The 21,589-nt window shown below is 36.0% G+C and overlaps 1 protein-coding gene across 2 annotated transcripts in view; it reads right to left on the reverse strand.

Moving 5' to 3' along the window:
- The window catches only part of NKAIN3 (sodium/potassium transporting ATPase interacting 3), a 334,300-nt gene that overhangs the window by 143,896 nt on the left and 168,815 nt on the right, over window positions 1-21,589 (reverse strand). The gene's annotated exons all lie outside the window — the stretch shown is intronic.

A 21,589-nucleotide genomic window follows, 5' to 3' on the forward strand; every position in this document is an offset into this window, starting at 1 on the left:
GTGGTATTTTGTTGTTTTCTTTAATTTGTTGTTGGTTTTTGCTTCTTATATTTGTTGTTTTTGTGGTCTTATTTTATCAATGGTTCAGAGCTGTGCCACTGGGGGTTTGGACTTGATGTTAGGAAGAATTTCTTCACTGGGAGAGTGGTCAAACACTGGAACAGGCTCCCCAGAGAGGTGGTTGATGGCCCAAGCCTGTCAATCTTTAAGAAGCTTTTGAAAAATGCCATTAGCAACAAGTTTTAACTTTTGATCATCCCTGAACTGGTCAAGGAGTTGGACTAGGCGGTCACTGTAGGTCCTGTCCAAACAAAAGATTCGATTCGATTCTATTCTATTCTATTCTCTTCTATTCTAGTCTAGTCTAGTCTAGTCTAGTCTAGTCTAGTCTAGTCTGGTCTAATCTTATTCTATTCCATTCCATTCTCATTAATTTTTTTTTATATAAAAATAAACAAAAACCCCTCCAAACAGTAATTTATAATAACTGTATGTAATTCAGGAATCCTAACCCCAAAAAAACACAGACTCTGGAAAAAAGTTTTGAAGACATGATTTGGGATATCTGGTGATCAGGAACCACATTATGACCAAGAATGGTCTCTAGAACACAGTATCTTTAAAGCTTGTGCTCCTGCTCCCTTAACCCCTCACAGGCCTGTCCCAGGTAAAATTCAGTTCACTCAGGGATTTTACTTATGCATCTTCTTGATCTTTCTCTCTTCCCCAGAATGAAAACAAGCTTGTTGTTTAGGTAGAAAATGCCAATATTGTTTTAATTTCTTATGCAATATACTTCACATAGAAGTACCATATGACACTTCCAAAAAAAACCCAAAACAACAATCTAAAGGATTTATAGTGTCCTCCCTATCTTCAGACACATGCTTGTGTTGTGTACAAAGATTACTGATTGGGTAGAATGACCAATGGAAGTCTTGATCAAGAGAATAACAAACTAAATTCAAACCACTTTATTTGTCCACCTTCATGGAGTTGACAACCACCACCACACTCTGCTTTTCATTCATAATGTTCTCTTCTATTTTTATAGCAGAACTCCCCTGTTCACACAATATGCTCAAAAGCAACACATGACAAAATTATTTAATTTGTTCATTAAAATATGTCCTAAAAATTCACCTTAAATTTGGTTATTTTCATAAAGGTCTTGTAATCCCAAACTACTGAAATTAGGAATATGCTTTTTTCATATTTTTCAGCAATTTTTTACCTTCTTTATTCATCAGAAAGCGTTTTTCCAAGTGAATTGACCCCAGATAACTTGTGCCTCTAAAAAATATTTGATGGAAAGATGTCAAAGCAGCTTACATTTTCCAATACAAAAACCGATGATAAAATGCCAGGGTTGAGAGCACTCAGAGATTCGAGGGGAAGATACTGCCTGACATACTCAAACAAAAATCCACAGATAGCAGAAAGCAGTATGTACAAAGCTGAGTTTTCCTTAAATTCGCTTGTTCTATTTTTGCTCTTTTTTAGGGAAGCAGATAAAATAAGATCCTCCTTGCATCCACTAAAAAGACAAAGCTAAAACAAAGCAAAGAGTCAGAAGCTGACAGCTACAAGTTACAAATTATATGTCACAGAACATTTTAAAGCATCACATTTTAAAACATTGATAAAGAACACCACATAATGTTGCTCTATTTCTTAATTACATACAAAAATCCAGGGATCTTCAAACAAGTCAGTAATTAATAAACTTTCATTCATGATTTTTTTAAAAATTATATTATTTTGACATGTTTTCATTTCAAATGGTAATGAAACTTGCTAAAACAAGCTTCTCTGCATATCACATTTTGAAGCTGGGGATTCCAGTGTATTTTAAAAGAATGCTAAATTCATATTGAAAGTTGACTGCACCTTGCTCAGATCAAAATCAGATGTGGTCCATGTATAGATTGAGAAACATAAAAGTATCCCCAGCGTATTGTTAGGATGCATTTAGTCACAATGCTACAGTTAACTTCTTTAAACAAAGTTCTTCTAAATAAACAGGTTTCAATCAAATTGGGTTTTAAGTCAAATATTTATACTTGAGACCAGGCAATAAGTATGGTAACAATTTAACTTACTGCTTTTTTTTTTTTTTGGTGGTGTTACTTGGTATTTACAAGCATCTGTTTAAACATCTTATGTTTGTTCATATCAGGTGACAGAGAACTGCATAAGGCATTGGAAAAGATGAGAAGGAGACCAGCAGCAAACAGCTCAGGGATGGCTATCTGGGGAGACTTGCATTTGTAGAGCATCAGAAAGACAAAGCAAATGAGCTCACACAAGCCAACAAAGTATTTAATACTAATAAAAAAATGTGTTTACAAAAATTTATTTGGCTATCACCCTTGTTTAGAATTAACACTGGAAATAGAGCTTGTTTAAAGCAGTTCAAAAGAGCCAGAAATTTGAATTCAGTGCTCCTCAATGAGAAGGGTAGGTTTGGATTTTATTTTTTTATTTTTTTTTTAAGATAATACGAGTAAATGAGCTGTGTTTCTTTCCCAAGATTCAAAGGAATGATTCTGTTATCACATCAGGTCTTGTGACTTTGCAAACATGCAGCCCAGATATACCCTATACCTGAGGTCTGGCTGGTAAAATACTTACTATAGCAGACAAAATTTAAAGCTGTCTTTCAATATTTGTGAAAAAAATCAAAAGCTGATGGAAGATTTCGCAGGCTACTTCGAACTAGTTTGTGCAATATTGATATGACTTATGAAATAACTCAGGTAATACCAGAATAATGGAATACTATTAATCTGTATTCACAACTTCAGTTGTTAATTCCTGTGCTAAAAGTTCTAACATTTTCTGTTTTTTCTCATGGAAGCTAAAAAATGTGAAGGAAAACAGTAATTTATTACAGAACTGCTACAGCTTTCCTATTTGAGAAAAAAACTGAGTGAAAGTTGCCATCCAGGCAAACCAAAGATGAAAGGAAACACTAATGTGGAGTAGGCTGATTTGAAATTCAAGGAATAAAAAAACCTATTCTAGGACACCTTTAGGCAGCGTTTGCTCTTGCCTTGCTTATCCACAAAGGAGCATCACTGAATTCCCCAGGAGGCTGGGGAATTACTTGTGCTGGCACCCAGTGAGGTGGATTCCTGTACTTGCGTGTGAGGCAGGAGAACAGCAGAACTCTGTTATCACCATTAGCACTGCAGTAGCTTTGTGTTGTCACAAGGTCTCATCCAGGCAGACCAGACTAACATTCCACCAAAGAAAACAGAACTAAGGGGACTGTGCACCTACCTCACAGAAACAAAAACTAGAGCTTTTAATAAAGCAAGAGGGAAGAGGAGCCTTTCTGCATGTAGACACGTGTATTTGGGGTACTGGAACTGAATTAGAAATCAAAGATGCATCAGTAAAATGTCGTAGCAACAAAGTGTGCTGTTAAGATTTTGTATTTTCAATAAATCAGTAAATAGAGATTTTTTTACTGCAGAGAAAGTGACTTAAATATCAGCTAGGGACAATCAGATCTCCACATATTAACTGACATTTTTTCAACACCCTGTGTAGTCTGATATAATGAATAATCCAGGTTCCCTCTGGAGCTAGATTTTTACTTACCGAAGGATAATTCTATTCATTCTATTTCCCCCCTCTATTTTTTAATGAATATTCTAAAGAACTTATTTTTAATGAAATATTCTAGTATCAACTTCTCTGTGTTTCAACCTTATTGGTTTAGTGTGTTCTTCCTACAAAGCCGTTTAAGAGGAATGAGAACTGATTTCTTCCTTGATGCTTTCCTTTTTTTCCTGTCTCATCACTTGCTATTTTCCCTCTTCACCAAAGTCTTCAGAAAAAGCAGAATTCCAAAGACAATTCCACACAGCACAAATGAAGAAGGCAGTGGAATTCAAGGCTAGCTCTATTAATGAATACTAACACAAATGGGCGCTAATACCAATAGAGTGCATATGAAACATTGAATTCACTGTTGCAGTACAACAACTGTATCCATTAATTCCAAACAGTAATAAACAAACTCAAATCCACTGTCAGATGTGTTCCCAAAATGCCTACTGGCATCTCATCAGTTTGGCTGTAGTAACAGGAATGGCAATGCCTGAGGATCACCCAGTTTCCAGAAGACCAAATTGTCACCTGATTGCAACAACTTTTGCTTGTCTGGCTTACAGGGAAGACCATTTTAAAAAAAAAAAAAATCTTATCTCTGCTAGGTTTGCCACACATATTCATTATAACCATCTGCCTGTAACACCAGTGCTCATCAGGTTCTGGGCATTCCTGGTTCATACAGGTGAACAGAGCTGTCTCTGGATCTTCCCCAATGCACTCGTACATGTAATTCAGATCCCAGAGGTCTGCGTGTCTTCCTTTGTCTCATTTTTTATCTCATACCCTTTTCACAAGGGATTCCTCTGAAAATGTTGAACTTTCAAGTTACAGTGCATTTCCTCAAATGCTCTCCACTGTTCACAGTCACTTTCTGCTTTAATGTCAGAAAAATATTGGTCAAATAACTTTCAAAGTAAGCAGCAATATGAGACATTCTTCTTTGTGTCCATCTCCTAGAGAATAAAACAGTCTGGTGTATCCACAGAGCAATGGCAAAGGAAAGAGTCTCTTGTCAATATTGTTAATTTCTGGGTTTACTCACTTGGACACAATATCCACAATATTCCATGCAATACAATCTTAAGCTGAGCAGCTTTCTTTCAACTGCAATGACTTCTTCATACCAAGGGCTTATCCAGAATAGCCTGCAACTGGCCAGGTGTGGTTGAGTGACTATACTAGAAAGTACTTGAAATGGTTTATAAGACAGAGGACCTGAGCAGAAATTATTTGATGTCAAAAACAAGTCCTGGGGAACATGAGGGTATCTAGATTAGTGCATGTCTGAGTGCATGTTCATTTCTGAAGGTTACTAGGGAGCCACAGTGAGTGTCACATACTGAAACTGATCTCAGGATGTCAAAGAGAAAGCATTGAAGACAGTGATGACAAATATTTCTTATGGCATGTACTGCATGTCTACATGCTATGAAAATGGAACTAAATTGGTAGGACAACTCCTAGTTTAGTAAATAATTAAAAAAAAAAAATATTCAAGATGAATATTCACACCTCTAGCACACTCTAGCACAGCATGACATTTTGGAAGCCAGTAGATCATCTTCAGAAACTACTTTGATAACCATTGCTTAGAGACAAAAACAATGAAGCCACTGAACATCACTATAGTTCATGTGTGTGTAGTATGTGCATTCCTGTTTATGAGGTGTAAAATGTCAGCACAGCACCATACACCATTACAGCACATGAATGACTAAAAAGATCATATATAATTTCCCTTGAAAATGCTTATTTGCATGCATTGATACTTCAGCTGCAGTAGGAGGTCTACATGCTCTTCTCTACCTGAGCAGAAATATAGTTTAACCTCAGTGGTAAGGAATTCCTCAGTAAACTTTATAACCTCATTTCAAACTCTGACTGTCAGTAAACAGCTTTTCAGAACGACAGTTTAAATCAAGAAAATATCTCATGTATAATAACAGGTCCAATCTTTTCTGTAAATTGTTGCCTGTGATTTTCAGAATCACAGTAAATTGCTGGTGATTTGCAATGAGTCTCGCTGCATGGATAACTTGACTTTTGCACATTTAACGAAACATTCTTAAATTATTCATGCATATCATTCAATGTTCAGGAAATTTTGAGAGTCATTGATTTCAGGAACCTGTAGTGTGCTTTTTTACTAAATAAACATAAATCTAACATTTGACTTTTGCTTCTCAGGTGTAAAACTGAATGTTTACCACCAGGGTAAACGTACCACCAAAAATCTGTAATATATCTGATCTTACTCATCAAGGGTAAGTGGAGAATGTTTTTTTCCAAACCCCAACATATACAATTGTTTTGACTATGTTTGTATAGTACACCAGGTACCTCGGAGTCACTGGCATCTGCAACATGGTGATGCAGAACACTACAAGCACCCATGTTTCTTTTAAAAACACAGTGGAGCCAAGACTGTCTTACATGAGTCAAACACCTAAGCAATGGCTGTCTGGAAAAAGAGATAAAATAAATACATAGGGATAAAATACACAGCTCAGGGCAAAAAGCAATGGCGTGAGTTGGTGAAAGAAGAGTCTATGGAAAAAGAACATCAAAGCAGACTTTCTTCTACACTGGTAGATGGATGAATAGGACCGTGGATGGGAAGAGATTTAGTCTATTTATGGAAGGACATAGTAGAAGTCCTGAATACACAAGATGGCTCTGGAGAGGCAGGAAGAGTCGTTGAGAGACTCGTGGACTCACTGGGACTCATTCTGTCCCAGTGCTGCCACCGAGGTGGAGTGCTCAGAGAAGACACCCCATCCAAGCCCATGGGAGGCCTGTGTGAAACCTGTGACTGCACCCCTGAAAACATGCTGTGGATGTCAAGAGAGCTTTACATCACTGCCCACCAGGGGCTTCCTCCTCAGAACAGCTAACAAACCCCAATCTCTCCTTTGAGGTTACTTTGCGCACAAGTGTCTTACTTTTCATTAAAGTAATGGCTGACACAACAAGGTCAAACTTTTGTATCATCTATATGACCAAGGTTTCAATGCATTTTTCTTTAGCCATATCAGTTTATACCATCTTGGCAGAAAGCCAAGAACTTTGAAATTTTTAACAATTCACAAAATGAAAACCTGGCTTTTTTTTTTTTCCCTAAAAATGGTATTTACCAACAGCCCATACAGAAAAATGTGCAAGCATTGAAACACTATGTTTGGTTTTCAGTACTATGAATAGCTATCATGTCATACCTTTTGTTTATCATCCTGCAACTAGTAATCTCCTGTGTTTCTTTTCATCTACAGTGCAACCTGACTCAAACAGTCACTCAGTGGATTGACAAAGTAATCTATTAAGGCAGGTGGAATTACAAGCAAAATGAAGTGATAATTCTGCTAGAAAGAACACAACCCTGTGAAATATTAGATCATACTTATTCAATGCTCTAACTTATTTTACTGTTGGCAAAACATTTAAACACAGAAACACATTTATAGTTCCATGCTAATAAGGGGACTCAAAATGTAAGTACTAAATTAAAAGACAATCTATGTCAGAAAGATTATTTATTACACTATTCACATCCTTGGTGATGTGATGCAGCATGACAAACTCTAATGACTTAGCTGCAGAACATAGAAAGCAACATATTGTGCAGTCTTTTTCACACAATCCTAATAGTAATACTAATAGAATACAGGTTTCTTCACCTCTAAATCCTTCCTGGGTTCTAAGAGTGGCTTTAATACTTAGTGATTTTTTATTCTCCTTTATAAGGATTATCTGTTTTTTTAAAATACTGAATATTTCAGAAATGAACCAAAATAGTAAACTAAGGCAGATGTTTGCTTAAAAAAAAAACATATAACACAAAATTCATACATCTACATATCCTCCCCTGAATTTTTTTGACTCAAATTCATTGAATTTCTCTCACCTCCTATTATCTATTGGGAGAAGTTACAAAGCAAAAGCCCAACAGAATCACAGAAGAGGTGCCACAATAATATATACAAGATCAATACAAGTAAATACAACCAAGATTACTTGAAAAGGCTGTTAAGAGGCACTATTAGGCAATATTGTAATGTGCATAATACCCAAAGAGAATTATATAGATAAACCAATGCATAGCTCTTATTTAACACGTATGTCAAACCTTAGAATTTCAACTTCATTGCCTAAGACAAGATTTTGTTAGCTGATAAATTCCTAGGGTTTTTTTCAGCTTTTATATTAGACACCTCCCCATCTCAAACTTTATATATGAGAAGTGGAGAGGTCTATGGATTGCCTCTTGTTTTAATGCTGATCCTGCAAACTACTTAAATGCATAGTAAGCATGTGAGCAATTTTATTGAGTTTAATGAGACCAGTCATGCATTTTAAGTTAATCTTGTGTCTGAAGCAGCAGAAAAAGCACCCATAGAGAAATCTAAGCTGTAGGAATACACAATGTTGCAGGACAATAACCACTGTAATTTGCACACACTCCCCATGTGCTTCAGGTTATAGCAGCTTATTGGAAGGGTGATGCCCTCACTGCCTTTCTGAAGCAGAGTTTGTGCACAGTAAGAACACAGGAAATACTTCTGAATGAGGGATAATACATTTGTTCAAAGAGAATTTGTTCAGGCCCAATACAGGAAGAATGGCTGTGGAGACTTTAGGTGAGTGGCACATGGACATCCAGGGGTCAGTAAGTTAAAGACTGTTCCATGTTCAGAACTAGGATTCTTTGGGTGATGTACTGAAACTGGAAAGGAATACAAAAGGATCTCTTTCCATTTTCCTCCACTGTGGTCTTCTCTCTGGTATAAACTATAGAGCTTCTAATAAGAGAGTGCAGCAATGTTTGTTTCCTTTGGCGCAAGAAAAGTCCTTTTACCCACCCTCTTCTGGATACTGTTTTTCACTTCTAACAGCATATAAATACAAAAATTTAATTATGAAACATTCACCCTTTGTGAATGTTTCTGTCAATGGGTACAAAAGCATTCACTGTCAGACAAAACCCAAATACACTTATTGTGTCATCCCTTTCCTCAAGAAACAAGCATAAAAATGGCAAAAACATTTTAGTCAATATAAATTAGAAGATAGAGAATATTTAATGGTGAAGGAAAATAATCCATGCAAGCAAGATTAAAGGCAGTAAAAAGTTGTTCATTAAGCTTATTAGGAACAAGAGACAATATAGACCTTCTAATAGATGTTTACTGTGATTTTTTTAAAGAGGCATTTTTAATATATTTTTCTTTTTCTTCTTTTTCTTTTTTTTCTTTTTTTTTTTCTATAAAGAATGACAAGAGGAGGAACAAGCACCTTCTAAACGATTAGTAAGAGGTCTGTGAATTTATAACTCATGTGCAATCTTTAGCCCTGGACAGCTAGCAACAACACTAAAGCTCTGGATATTGAGGTCCATGAATGCAAATAAGTTAATTTTAAATAAATCTCTGGAACTGCATGAGACTGAAAAACTTTAAAGCCTATAAAAGATTCAGAAAATGCACATGCAATGGTTCAAGGATCATTAATCTAGCTTTAGTCCCAAAGCAAACAGAAGAAAAATGACTTAAAAACATGCTTGAGGTCCAGCAAAAGCAGTATAATTGATGTCAGTCAATATAATTTCTTAAGACATTAGGACCTGTTAAACAAACTCTATTTCATTGCTTCCAGAGGTTAAATGCCGAGTTGATAGGAGTTGCAAGTAGCTAATATACTTAGAGATATATAAGGCATTAAAAAAAAAATGCTTATTAAAAAAAAATAAAAATGAATGGCAGTACAATTTAATGGACTGAAAAATAAATAGATTGAAAACTAGCTAATTAACATAGTTTTCAATGTAAAATCATAGCTGAATAAGAGTGTTTCTAGCAGGATTCCCTTGGGACTGATGCATGTTCTGATATTATTCCACATTGTCATCAGTGATCTAGAAGCACATATAAAATCTCTGCTTGCAGTGGATGTATTTGCAGATGACACACAGAGAGGGAGGAGGGTAAATAATGAAAAGGCAGGCAGCTGTACAGGGCCATCTGGACTACTTGGTAAGCTGGGATCAACGAAACAAAATCCATTAAATTGTAGGCAGGCACAAGCAAAATTATAGAGCCTGGAAACAGGAAATACAAGTCATGACACAGATCTGTAAACTGCATTCTAGAAAACAAAATGTTTGGATAAAAGTTAATATGATCCTGGGATATTTAAGCAAGCTGCCTAGCTACAGATGTAAAAAGTGATCTTACTTATACATTCAGAAATTAATATCCTAGGATACTGACAGTATTACTAAAATCTAGGAACGTTCTCAAACTCTCTAAATGCCTTTTAAAACCATTTGGTTATTTCATGTATTATAACAAGGCAAATTCATGTCCCGGGCATATTTTAAGATGTAGACATTTGCACAAAGATTAGCATATTGTAACAGAGTAAAGTAAGAAGCCTACAAAGAAAACGACACCACAAAATTATTTGAATTTTTATAAGGAATAACAACTCTTAAACCATTATATAAAGTATACTTTTAACTAGTCAGGTAGTCAACTGATTCATAAGAATAAAATATATGCAAAAACTAAACATAAAATAGATAAAAAAATAACAAGAAATAACAATTAAAAAGTGATTATTAATAAATTTTGGCTTTTCCAAATTAATTGTTTACACTGATTGTGCTATAGTTTTCAGAGTACACAATATCCACATGGCCAGAACATTTAAAAATAGCTACCTCATGTGAAAAACAAGGCATAAGGATGGAAGATGCCCTGAAGCAAACAAAAGTGGCAAATCAGGGTAAAAGTGAAGCATATGAAAATGGTGCCAACACAGCATGAACTAATCTGAAGTTAAACAATGTACAAGTGTGTTTGAGATGAAGATTTAGTGAAAATCGGTTCCTTCACAGGTGGACACAGACATAGTTTTTTCCTCACTGACTATAGTCTTTTATCCAACAGCCCACCTTTGAAATGGAAAAAATAAGAGGACTTGTGAATGTCCTGGTAACAGATAAAGAAACATCAATTTAGTCAAGATGACGTGGATCAGAAAGAAAATAATCTGTTGGGCGGTAGTTTGGTCATGTCTGAGCAAACTGAGGAAAATTACTAAACTGAATGAAAAGAAAGCTGAAAGAAATCTAAATATCACTGATAATTCACAGAAGTAAAAGTAAAATGAATCAACTGTGTTATATCTGCAAATAAGTAATCATGGGTTGAGGAATAACACCTATGTCCCTTGAAGCAGAGCTAGACAGACTTCAGCAGGCAGTTCTGAGAGTTTGAACTGTCTCAGCATAAAAACTATCCAAGCCTTCAAACGTTTTTGCAATAAACAAGGAAAATCTTCAGCCAAAACTTCCAAATCAACAAGAGCTTTTGATCTACCAAGGAAGCATGAGCTCTTGATCTACCAAGAAACTCCACCCCCCCCAAAAAAAAGGAAAAAGAACTGTGCACTGTGGTACGGTAACCCAATAACACAGTAACACAGAGCAGCAATTCTCAGCAGATGGGTATAACATATTCTCCCCCTGGAATAGAATACCTCGTTCAAAACAACATTTTACATGCTTTTACATGCTCTCTAAAGATATAAGCAGAGAGTGAATCTAAATGTACAGAATGCAATGCTGCTATGACACAGAGACAATCAAATCACTCACAAGCAGCATTTGCCCTTGGAAGACAGTGTTAGTCAGGCACTGCTGCCATCCCTATGACTTCTCTTCCAACATTTCTGCCTTCCCCATTTGACTGAATAGGTCAAGAAGACCTGGCATTATCCCTGCTATACTAAAGCCACTCAGACAATAAACCTCCAAGCAAAGCAAAGGGCAGGAGGGCAGCTAAATCCCCAATAGGATTCTCTCACCCTTTCCCCATTAATCCAAACTGAAGAAGTCTGCTCAAAGGAATTCTAATACTCATGAATAATAAATTCAGTCACATCATCAACATGAGCAAGGAATTTCCCTGAAGGACAGCTGAAACAGAAAGAGAGTATAATAACCTAGACAAGGAACAATCCCTCCAATTCCCTTGTGCAATTGAAAAGGAGTTCTCAAAGCCCATTCACCTTATAGAGGTTAAATAAATTATTAGATGAAAACCAGATTTAGGAGGTAAACTTGCTCCAAGATTCAAACCACAAAGATTAAGAGAATTCTTCCTATGACCTTACAGAATCAAAAACCTTCTTCCAATTAAGACAATTTAACACAACACAAACATTAAGCATTCTACAAAAGAAAAAATTGCCGAAACAGACATCTTGGAAATACATTTCAGGCTTACCCAAGGTTATGCTCTTGAACCATAGCTGTTTGTTTGCTGAAGCCTTCAGAAGAAATTAATACAAGGAGTAAAGGCAGGAACACTGCCGTATTGTCCACCCAGAAAGAAGCACTTAAGAGGAGCTGAAGGGCAATTTTTTTTCTTCCACTTGCTCTTTTGAAACATCTGGTGAAAGTCAGGTTCAGGTAGGAACATCATAGCTACAAGGTTTGTAAAAATCAAAGGCAAAATTACAACACCAGACTTCGGGACAGAAATAATTTAAGGAGCATGTTAACAAAAACAGTTAAAGGAAAAGCAAAGGATTATGTACATCTACAAGACAAGTATCTACAAGACACTAAAAAATGGAGAATAAGGAAAACTCTGAGGGGATATAGGGAATCTGTATAGTTAGGAAAAATCTCTTTGGCTGTCAAATGCATATCTATGGAAAGTAAGACAAGATTTCTCCCTTGCTTTTCCTCTAAATTAGAGTTTATGTGTCCCAAAGGATGTAAGCAGTCACCTGGATGACATCTAGAGACGATAAACAATAACCTGCTTCTTGTATTTCTTTTACAGTTCAAAAATAAGCCTATCTTAATGCATCTAAATCATAACTAGAGAAAGGTCTGGACAGACTGGATGGATGGGCCTAGGCCATTTTTATGGGGTTTGACAAGGCCAAGAGCAGGGTCCTGCCCTTGGGTCACAACAACCCCAGGCAGCTCTACAGGCTGGGGCAGAGTGGCTGGAAATCTGCCCAGTGGAAAAGGACCTGGGAGTGCTGGTCAGCAGCTGACTGAACTTGAGCCAAGAAGGCCAGTGGCATCCTGGCTTGGATCAGAAATGATTTGGTGAGCAGGACCAGCACAGCAATTGGCCCCCTCTACTCAGCACTGGTAAGACCAAACCTTGAGTGCTGTGTTAAATTCTGTGCTGCTCAATTCAAGAAGGACATTGAGGTGCTGGAGTGAGTCCAGAAAAGGACAACAATGAAAGATCTGGATCACAAGTCTAATGAAGAGCTGGATAAAAAGAAGCTCAGGGGAGACCTTATCACACTCTGCAACTACCTGAAAACAGACTGCAGTCAAGTGAGGGTCGGTCTCTTCTCTCTGGTAAAAGTGACAAAAGGAAATGGCCTCAAGCTATGCCAGGTGAGATTTAGATGGGATATTAGGAGAAAATTCTTCACTCATAGAGTTGTCAAGGGAAGTGAAGTTCTCAAGGGAAGTGAAGTTGTCAGGGAAGTGGTGGAATCACTGTCCTTGGAAGTGTTCAAGAAATGTGTCCATGTGGGCCTTGGGGACATGGTTTAGTGGTAGATCTGGCAGTGCTGGGTTAATGATTGGACTTGATGACCTAGGAAGTATTTTCCAACCTTAATGATTCAAAGATTTACAGTTATGAAGTCCCACGAGAAACATGGCAGCATACTTAAAAATCCCATGAGATTCAGCATCAAAATTTATGAAAATAACCTTTACAGATTCTACTGTCAGCAACAACAAATGACCTATACTTTCATTAAGGTACAAGGACTGTCTCATGTACAAACTAGTACAAAAAAATAATTACTTAAAATTACATTTTTTTCTTAACAAGCATTGTCTTCTAAAGGAAGAAAAAACCCCAAGCAAACAACCTATGAATCAGTGTAAAACTCCCTTCAAAACAGCTAAAGTGTTTTCAAACTAGACATCAATTAAATAATTAAATCTTCATCAGAAGACTGATGAAATGACAGGTTTTCCTATAATCAGGAAGAAGTCCTTACTTGGCAATTGTCAGAACTAAAATCCCAAAGGACACACTACAGCAGTACAGAAATTTTTATCAAAAAACATTTGACCTTATCAGGCAACAAATAGATCTGGTAGTAGCACTAAAATAAGTAAACTGCTTTACATATGGGTCAGCATCTCTACACAGCAGTCACTCATCTCAGAAGTTGCAGGACAGACAGCAGATGTTGTTGATCTAATGTCTAAACAAGAATATGATTAAAGAAATAATCAAAATATATTTCACTGAAGTTTTTATCAGAAGGGCATCACATTTGCCAAGAAGATAATGAAATACCAGCAACAGCCTTCCCATTTCTAGAGAAAGAGCATAATAATCACTACAAAACATATCCAAATTTCATTAGATAAAATAATCCCCTGAGTAATGAAATCTAAGTTCACTGTTACCTGCAGAAGAGTGTGTCGTACTTGTTTACAACCAAATCACAACTCAGAGAAATTCCCTTTCATCAGTCCATGAACAGTTCAACTTATTTCAGAAACACAAGGTTAGAATAGATGACTAGATGGTCCTTCCTGCTCTTGTATTCCCTCATTCCTTATTCTGTGTGTTCTTCGTTCTACATGTAAATACCCACGACTTTTTCAGGCCTTTTGCAATGGGCAACAGACACAAACCCTAGGTATGCAGGATTTACCCTCTCTGCATCTCTAGTCATTGCAGCATGGATCCCTGAATCACAGGAATACTTTTTCATAGGAAAAGATCTCTTTGGAGAAATATTGCAAGCTATTTGACTTACTTACCTCCTTGCTATAAGCCAACATTTTAGGGTTTTTTTTTCCTTTTAAAAAACTTAAATACCCTAAAAATTAAGCCAATGACCTCAAACAAATATGACTGTGATATTTATGTTAATAAATTTATCTGTGCAGCTCTTAGATAAACAGATATATTATACCCATTATTCCCATAGCCATTTAATATTAATGGTATTAAATGGATTATTAAAAAACCCACAGAGATATTACCTCAGTTATTCAAACCAATTAAGATAGTATCCTTCAGTCCAGTTAACAACATTATAATTTTGCATCGTTAGTGGTTGTAAAAGAAAACCAGTTCTGATTAAAGCACCTATTTTAATAATGCTCATTGTATATAATAAATTGAACCACTGTAAATGTCACCTGAAAGGATATAAAATTTTTGCACCATCTGGAATGTACTCCTGATTAAGTTGTTCAGCAATGTGATTGTATCACCTAAACAAACTAATTAATATCAGAACAACACATTTTGTGGTTTCACTGGCATTTATCTGTGTCCCATGTATTCTACATAAGCCTTTTCCCAGAATGACCTTATGCTCAAATAGTGACATGAAGCTAGTGCATGTTAACTCTCTTTGCAAGAATAAGCATATTTTTCATTACATCTTACACAATACGACACCTTTACTGAGTAGAGTAAAACAGACTGAAAAACAAATTAATTTTGGAACATGAAATCTGGAACATCAAAGTCTCTTCAACTAAACAGCCACAAAGTCTCTTCAACTACAATAGATTCACACCTTTTTGCTCTTCAATTTCCTTTTCTTCCTTTTCTTTCTTTTTTTTTTTTAAAGAGCACATATTAAGTCATTTTTTGTAAGTCACCTTTTTTGTTTGAGACATTTAAATTGCAAATAAGAAGAAAATGTTATTTTCCATAGCTTCATCATTATGAATTCATGGCTCATAGCTAATTCTGCTCTAACTTTTCATGGAAACAGTCATTGTATTCTATACAGAAACTACCACACAGATTTTCTGCTCCTGCACGTACTGATGTCAGCCTAACACAACATCAAAAAATACTATTTGCAAATACCATTGAAAGGCACCCCAACAACATGTTAATCTATGATTAACGGTACATAACACCAGCCAAGGCCAGAGCCATTATTCTGAAGTGCTGAAATGTTGTTTCTGTTCAATATTACACTGCATAACTTCACAGTAAATTGGTTTCCAGGTTTATTGCCAAAGTAATTAAAAATTCAAAAGGTTGCTGTTTGAGCAGAACATTATGGTAAAGTATTAAATACAATTGAACCTGGAGATTATTTCTTTTTATAGTGAGAGAGCAGCAGGATGGGAGGAGCAACTTGAATAAGGAAGGTTATATTAGAGGTTCATATTTTAGCAAACACATTTCAGTGGAACCTCTCCTGTAGGGAAAGGCACAAGAAAAACTAAAAAGAGGCAACTGGGTCTAAAACCTTTTTTTTAAAAAAAACCAAACAAACTTCTGAGAGCTGGTTCAAAGAAAGGGTGAATGCAAAGGGGGTTAAATGGATTATATGATACAAGCATTAAAACTTATATTTGATCTGGTTTTTGCTTTATATTATCTTAACTCTACTTATTAAAGTACATTTTTAATGTCAGAGAAGATTCTGGAGCATTATTTACAAAACAGTAAGTTTTTAAACCCTTTGGGAGTAATAAGGAAGAGGAAGGAGGAGAAGGTGAGGGAGTCCAAGCCTCAAGGAAACAAACCCAGCCTTCCATCAGGTTTAATTTCTGCAAGTTGAATTTTACTAGTGCATATGCTCCACTGAGATTACATTTAACTACTGCTATAAAATTAGTAATTTGTAATATTTAGAAACTGCAACAGGCCTACAGCCACATCCAGTGCTTCAGCATGATACATCATTGTGCACTTCTCAGCTGGTAGCAGCTGATGGCATCAGCTGGAGCAAACAAACATCCAGTAGTGAGGAGAATTAGAAGCCGAGAGTGTGTAGTCTCCCAAGAGAGACGGTGATCAAAAAGATGTGATGAGGAATAAGAGGTGTGTGGGAAGAAATTCTCAGCTATCTGTACATGAATGTATACAGTATGTACAGCACCAAAGAAATACACTTATCATTCTTGCTTTGCTCTCAGTGAAGGCAATGATTTGTGTTCAACTGAAGATCCATCAATCAAACAGACAGCACTTGAGTTTTGTCTATAACAGAAATCTAATCTCTACCAAGAGTGAACAGCAATGACAGCATTGTCTCCCTCTTCTTGTCACACAGATGAACAGTAAAACCCCACCTGTGCACACCCAAAACCTGCTGTCAGCCTCCCAGGAGACTTGGTACCCTGTTTTCTGTGTCCCTACACACCCTCTGGGGAGAAAAGCCAGAGACACCCCAAGCTCCCCAGCTGGAATGACAGTCACGATGAAATGCTTAAGAGTCTTAATTAAGATGAGATTTTGTACACATTTTTTTGAATGTAAACACTCCTACCCTAAGCCATCCATGAACACTCGGGTTTTTATCTTGACAGAGGCTTGTTTCTATAGATCAAAAACAGTGGAGTAGAAGAGCTGTCCATTACTAAGGCTTTGTAACAGCTTTAGATTCTCTTCAGTGTCCTTATTATTAAAAAGCTTCTCCTGACCTCCAACCAAATCTTCTTTGCCACATGCTCAGCAAATTATTTCTTGCTCTTCTTCCCAGTGGACATGAAAAAAAGTTCCTCCACATAAAAGTCACTTACATGTGAGTAGATGCACAATGACCTGCTTAGACTAAGGAAATCCTTTATCCTCTATCTACTGATTTTCCATATAGGTTTTATGGATGCTGCCAACTTTGTCCCTGAGTTTTTTGGAGTGGGTAATTCTGTGGAGCTAATTATGATGATAATTAACCCAAAATAATGGTCTCTGTTTTCTCACTTATATCAGCACAAGTTAGAAAGAGAATCACTTTTTCTTTCATATTCTTAATGTAAATTCAACCAATGTTCTCATTTCACATTAAAAAAAAAAGACACAAGCCCAAGCATACACCATTACATCTCTATTAATACAAATTAGCATTGTTTCTGAGCTTAACTTGCTCCATTTGAGATGATTAGATATAATTGCACAACAATTAAGGACTGACTGACATGCACCAGATGGAATAAATTTGATTTCACAAGCAGCCAGTATAAAGTCCACATAATTAACCCTGATTCTGATATACAACATTTTGTTTGGAAAAGAGCACTACGTTTCCAGTCTCTCAACATTTTAATAAGCAAATTATTAGTCCATTTTTTCCTCAGATGGAAGAAATCATTAATTTCATCAGATAATTCTATCCTCCAACTACAGGTCCACATAATAATTTGGCTTATAGTTCTGTCTCCAGCTTAATAAAGCTGGATGGGAGCCCTAAAAACTTTGATCATCCATTGACCAAAGTAAATATTACTAGGAAAAAACACATGAAAAGATATTTTTTCATTTAGTGACATAAGCAAGACTTCCCACAGCTTCAGGGGAAAGTTGGTGTCACAGGCATAACAGAGAGCTCACATTCACTTAACATGTAAAACTAAGGACAAGATAATAAACATAAACTATTTAGAAATAGTTACCTACTGAATATATGAGTGTGTGTCAGGCAAATCCTTGGCCAAAAATATTAGAAGAGTCAGCTGACACAGAGCTCAATTTTGAGAGCAAAACTTAAATCCAGAGTGAGGCATGGTTCACAGCAAAGAAGCATGCCATGGAAAAGCCATGCAAGACAAGCAGAAATATCCTAGAAAAAGAAAAGAGCTCATCAATGTACCCCAGCTGCTTAGGTAAGGTATATGAAACAACAGGAAAGGTGTACACAGTACCTCAGTGCTGCTATACATTTACCAAATAATGGTTTTAACACATGGAAAGAAATGCCAGTAACTTACAAATACAAAAGCAGTAGAAAAATGGTCTTTAAAAAAAAAAAATTGGAATAGCAAATGATAAATACAAATGAAAACAGCTATTTTCATATTGGATCTGAAACATTGGAGGGATGTAAACAACATAATTATTAATGTTGTTTACATGTACACTCTAAACAGATGAAGACTCCTTTGTACAGGAGTACATAACACCATATATTGCTGAAGATGGAGGGATGGCTTATACACATTAGAAATTATGTGGTCCACATTTAAGCACAAAACTTCAGAAAAACAGTTTGTAGTTTTGTCTACATGCTTTAAATTGTCTGTACTCTGGAATGTGACATTAGAACTTCATTTCAAGACACAGAATGAGATCAAAACAATTAATGAGTTTATGTATGGATGTAGCAAGCTGTCATCCTGCAGTGCAGAATTAAAAGGTCATGCTATAATAACAGCTTTGTTTCTCTCATATGGAGTGGTTAACACTAAAAATTATGTTTCTAATTTCAGAGAAGTAGTAAATGAAAAAAGACAGGCAAATTTCATTTATTTCATATAGGCAGTTTCATTGCTGCTAAAATCAGGAAAAAATAATACAAATAAAAAAGGTGTATATAGGTATACTTCTTCTATTTCTGATCAAATAAATTTTTTTTAGCCCTGAAAAGAAGTATTACAACTTCATTTGCACATCTTTAACGTAAGTGAAAAAGGATCTTGACCTCTATGTTGTTTATAAGGCAGTTAAAGAGGGAACCGTTGCTCGTTAGATTTCTACTGACAACAGCTGGCTGTGGGAGAGCTGTGTTTATTTCCCTTTTGCACCCAAGATGACTTGAAGCTATATCATCCTTTTCCCAGAAGACTGCCTAATCAACACAGCCTAGCTATTGGAGGGTGCTTAGTTTATCAAGAAAATTTTAACTGAAGGTAATTTAAGGGAAAATGTTTCAAACTTTCACAGTAAACAGGAGTAGGTTACCTATGTCCTTTGTATTCTCGTTCAAATTTTTCATTAACTGCAGTAGTACTTCCTGGCAGAATTCAAACAGTGGATATTCAAAGGAGATCCTCCTCCCCACTTCAAAAATAAGATCTGAGCAAAATTTCAGCAGTGGTGGATTTCTGTTATGACATTTGAAAAGTCTCTCTGCATTATATGGATACTCCATGGGCAGGTATTGAATTAAAATTACCATTTATAATTGTACCAAGTTAGATTTTCTGAAGCATTCATGATTGAGGACTCAATTCAAGCAAGAGCTACCTCATTCTGGTCAAAGCAAATACAAACATGGTACTGCTGAAAAACAAACAAGCCAACAGAAATCACCTGCCAGACAGCACTACAATTTTCCCTGATAGTATGTCAACAGAAGTTTAAAATTGTAATCAATCTGTATTCATTTCAGAGACACAGCTTCTTTTTATTTTTTTTAATGGAAAAATAGAACAATAGGAAGGAAAAAAAAAAAGCAAATATTGCCTGCCAAGATTTCAATGCTGAATAAATAGCCATACTTGGAAAGCTTATTATGGTGTTTGATTTCCCAACCACACTAATGTACTCAGATAACAGCACTTTTCTATCATGTCTGACAGCACAGGAACATATTAATGGAAGAAATGCTGAATTTTTTTAACTAGCATCTTGAATAAAATGTGGGTCCCAATTAAAGCTGGTGTGACATATTAACCAAATGGTAAATACCCAGGATTTTATGCATATGGGACAAAAAGTATCTTGATGGCCTCATCATATCTAACATAATTTTCAGAAAGACCAATAAATAGACCCAAAATACCGTGATGTACTGAAAAAATTTAATTCTATCATTGCTAAGCTGGTCTTCATACTCATACCTTTGGTATAATTTATACAAGAGCAGTTAACTTCCATGACAATAGTTTTGTGTCCATCACCTCATTGAGAAATACTTTTCAAATGTAATTATAAACCACAAGATAAAAGTTCCACAAAAATGTTGAGATTAACTGAACTATACACTAATAAAAGGGAGTTTTGTCAACTGCCAAGCAGTATTTTTGCTACTATTTCTCTGCATTGTGATTTGTCATACATGTTAAGTAAGAAGAGCAAAAAGTGAAACACAGAGGTGAAACTGGAAGATGAAGGATTTAAATTCACACCTGCTGATTTATAAACCTCTTAACTGAGGACATGATCAGAATCCTTTGCAAACAAATTCAAGGGTCAGACTAAAAGCTTTGCTTCACTTCCTAGGCCCTTAGATAAATATATTATTTATACATAAAATATAATAGTCACTACGAAAACAGACATGACCTAACTAAATAAAAGTATACAACTCTATGTATCATAAGAATGAACAATGTTTGGCTATTCATCATTTCTATGTGTTGCTCTTCTGTTCATGCACTAGAGTTTTAAGTCAGAACATACCATCAGGATCATTTATTTTGATCATCTATGAAGTGTACTAATTTCTTTATCAAGCCTGTGACTTCTCACAAGCTACATATTTGAAGGAAAAATAAACTGTTACAGCTTTTCATTATGAATTTTTATCACCAAAGGAACCTATCGCTGAAAGCTTAAATTTAAATGGAATTTCTACTGAGTAAATGAAGTCTTATTTCTTATTAAATTGGTTTCATCAATTTTCTGTTTATTGTCAACCAAAAGCTAGGAGCTTTAATGCTAGCAAGTACATAGCTCAGAAATGTTCCACTCTGGACTGAGTGGAGTAAACAATTCACAGAATCACAGAATGGGTCAGGTTGGAAAGGTCCACAGTGGGTCATCTGGTCCAGCCTCCCTGCTCAAGCAGGGTTTTCCCAGAGCACATTGCACAGGACTGCATTCTCTAAAATTATTGCATGAATTAACAGTGATGCAGTTCATATCATTAAATCTACAACCAGTAACAGTGGCATTTATTCTATTAACAATGCTGGGATCAGCATGAGCCATGGGCAGACTGTGCCTGGAATCATTTGAATGTGGTAAATGTGGTAAACCAAGATCTATATCATCTGTGTCCAACTGGGGGATAAAAACCAGAAGGTGTTGTTTGAAACTCTCTGCAGATACAACACTAAACACAACCTATGCTAACATAAGGGACACCTTGAACAATTGCACGTCTCTCGATAATTCAAGCAAACATTTCTGCTCTAATCAGAGGATTGAATAAAGAATTGGTGACCTAGAGCACTGAGTGTCATGTAATGGAAAGCTTTATT

The sequence above is a fragment of the Pseudopodoces humilis genome, chromosome 1 (assembly GCF_049639895.1).
Source record: "Pseudopodoces humilis isolate 2021_Gansu_Grassland_sample_001 chromosome 1, ASM4963989v1, whole genome shotgun sequence".
NCBI classification, from domain to species: domain Eukaryota; kingdom Metazoa; phylum Chordata; class Aves; order Passeriformes; family Paridae; genus Pseudopodoces; species Pseudopodoces humilis.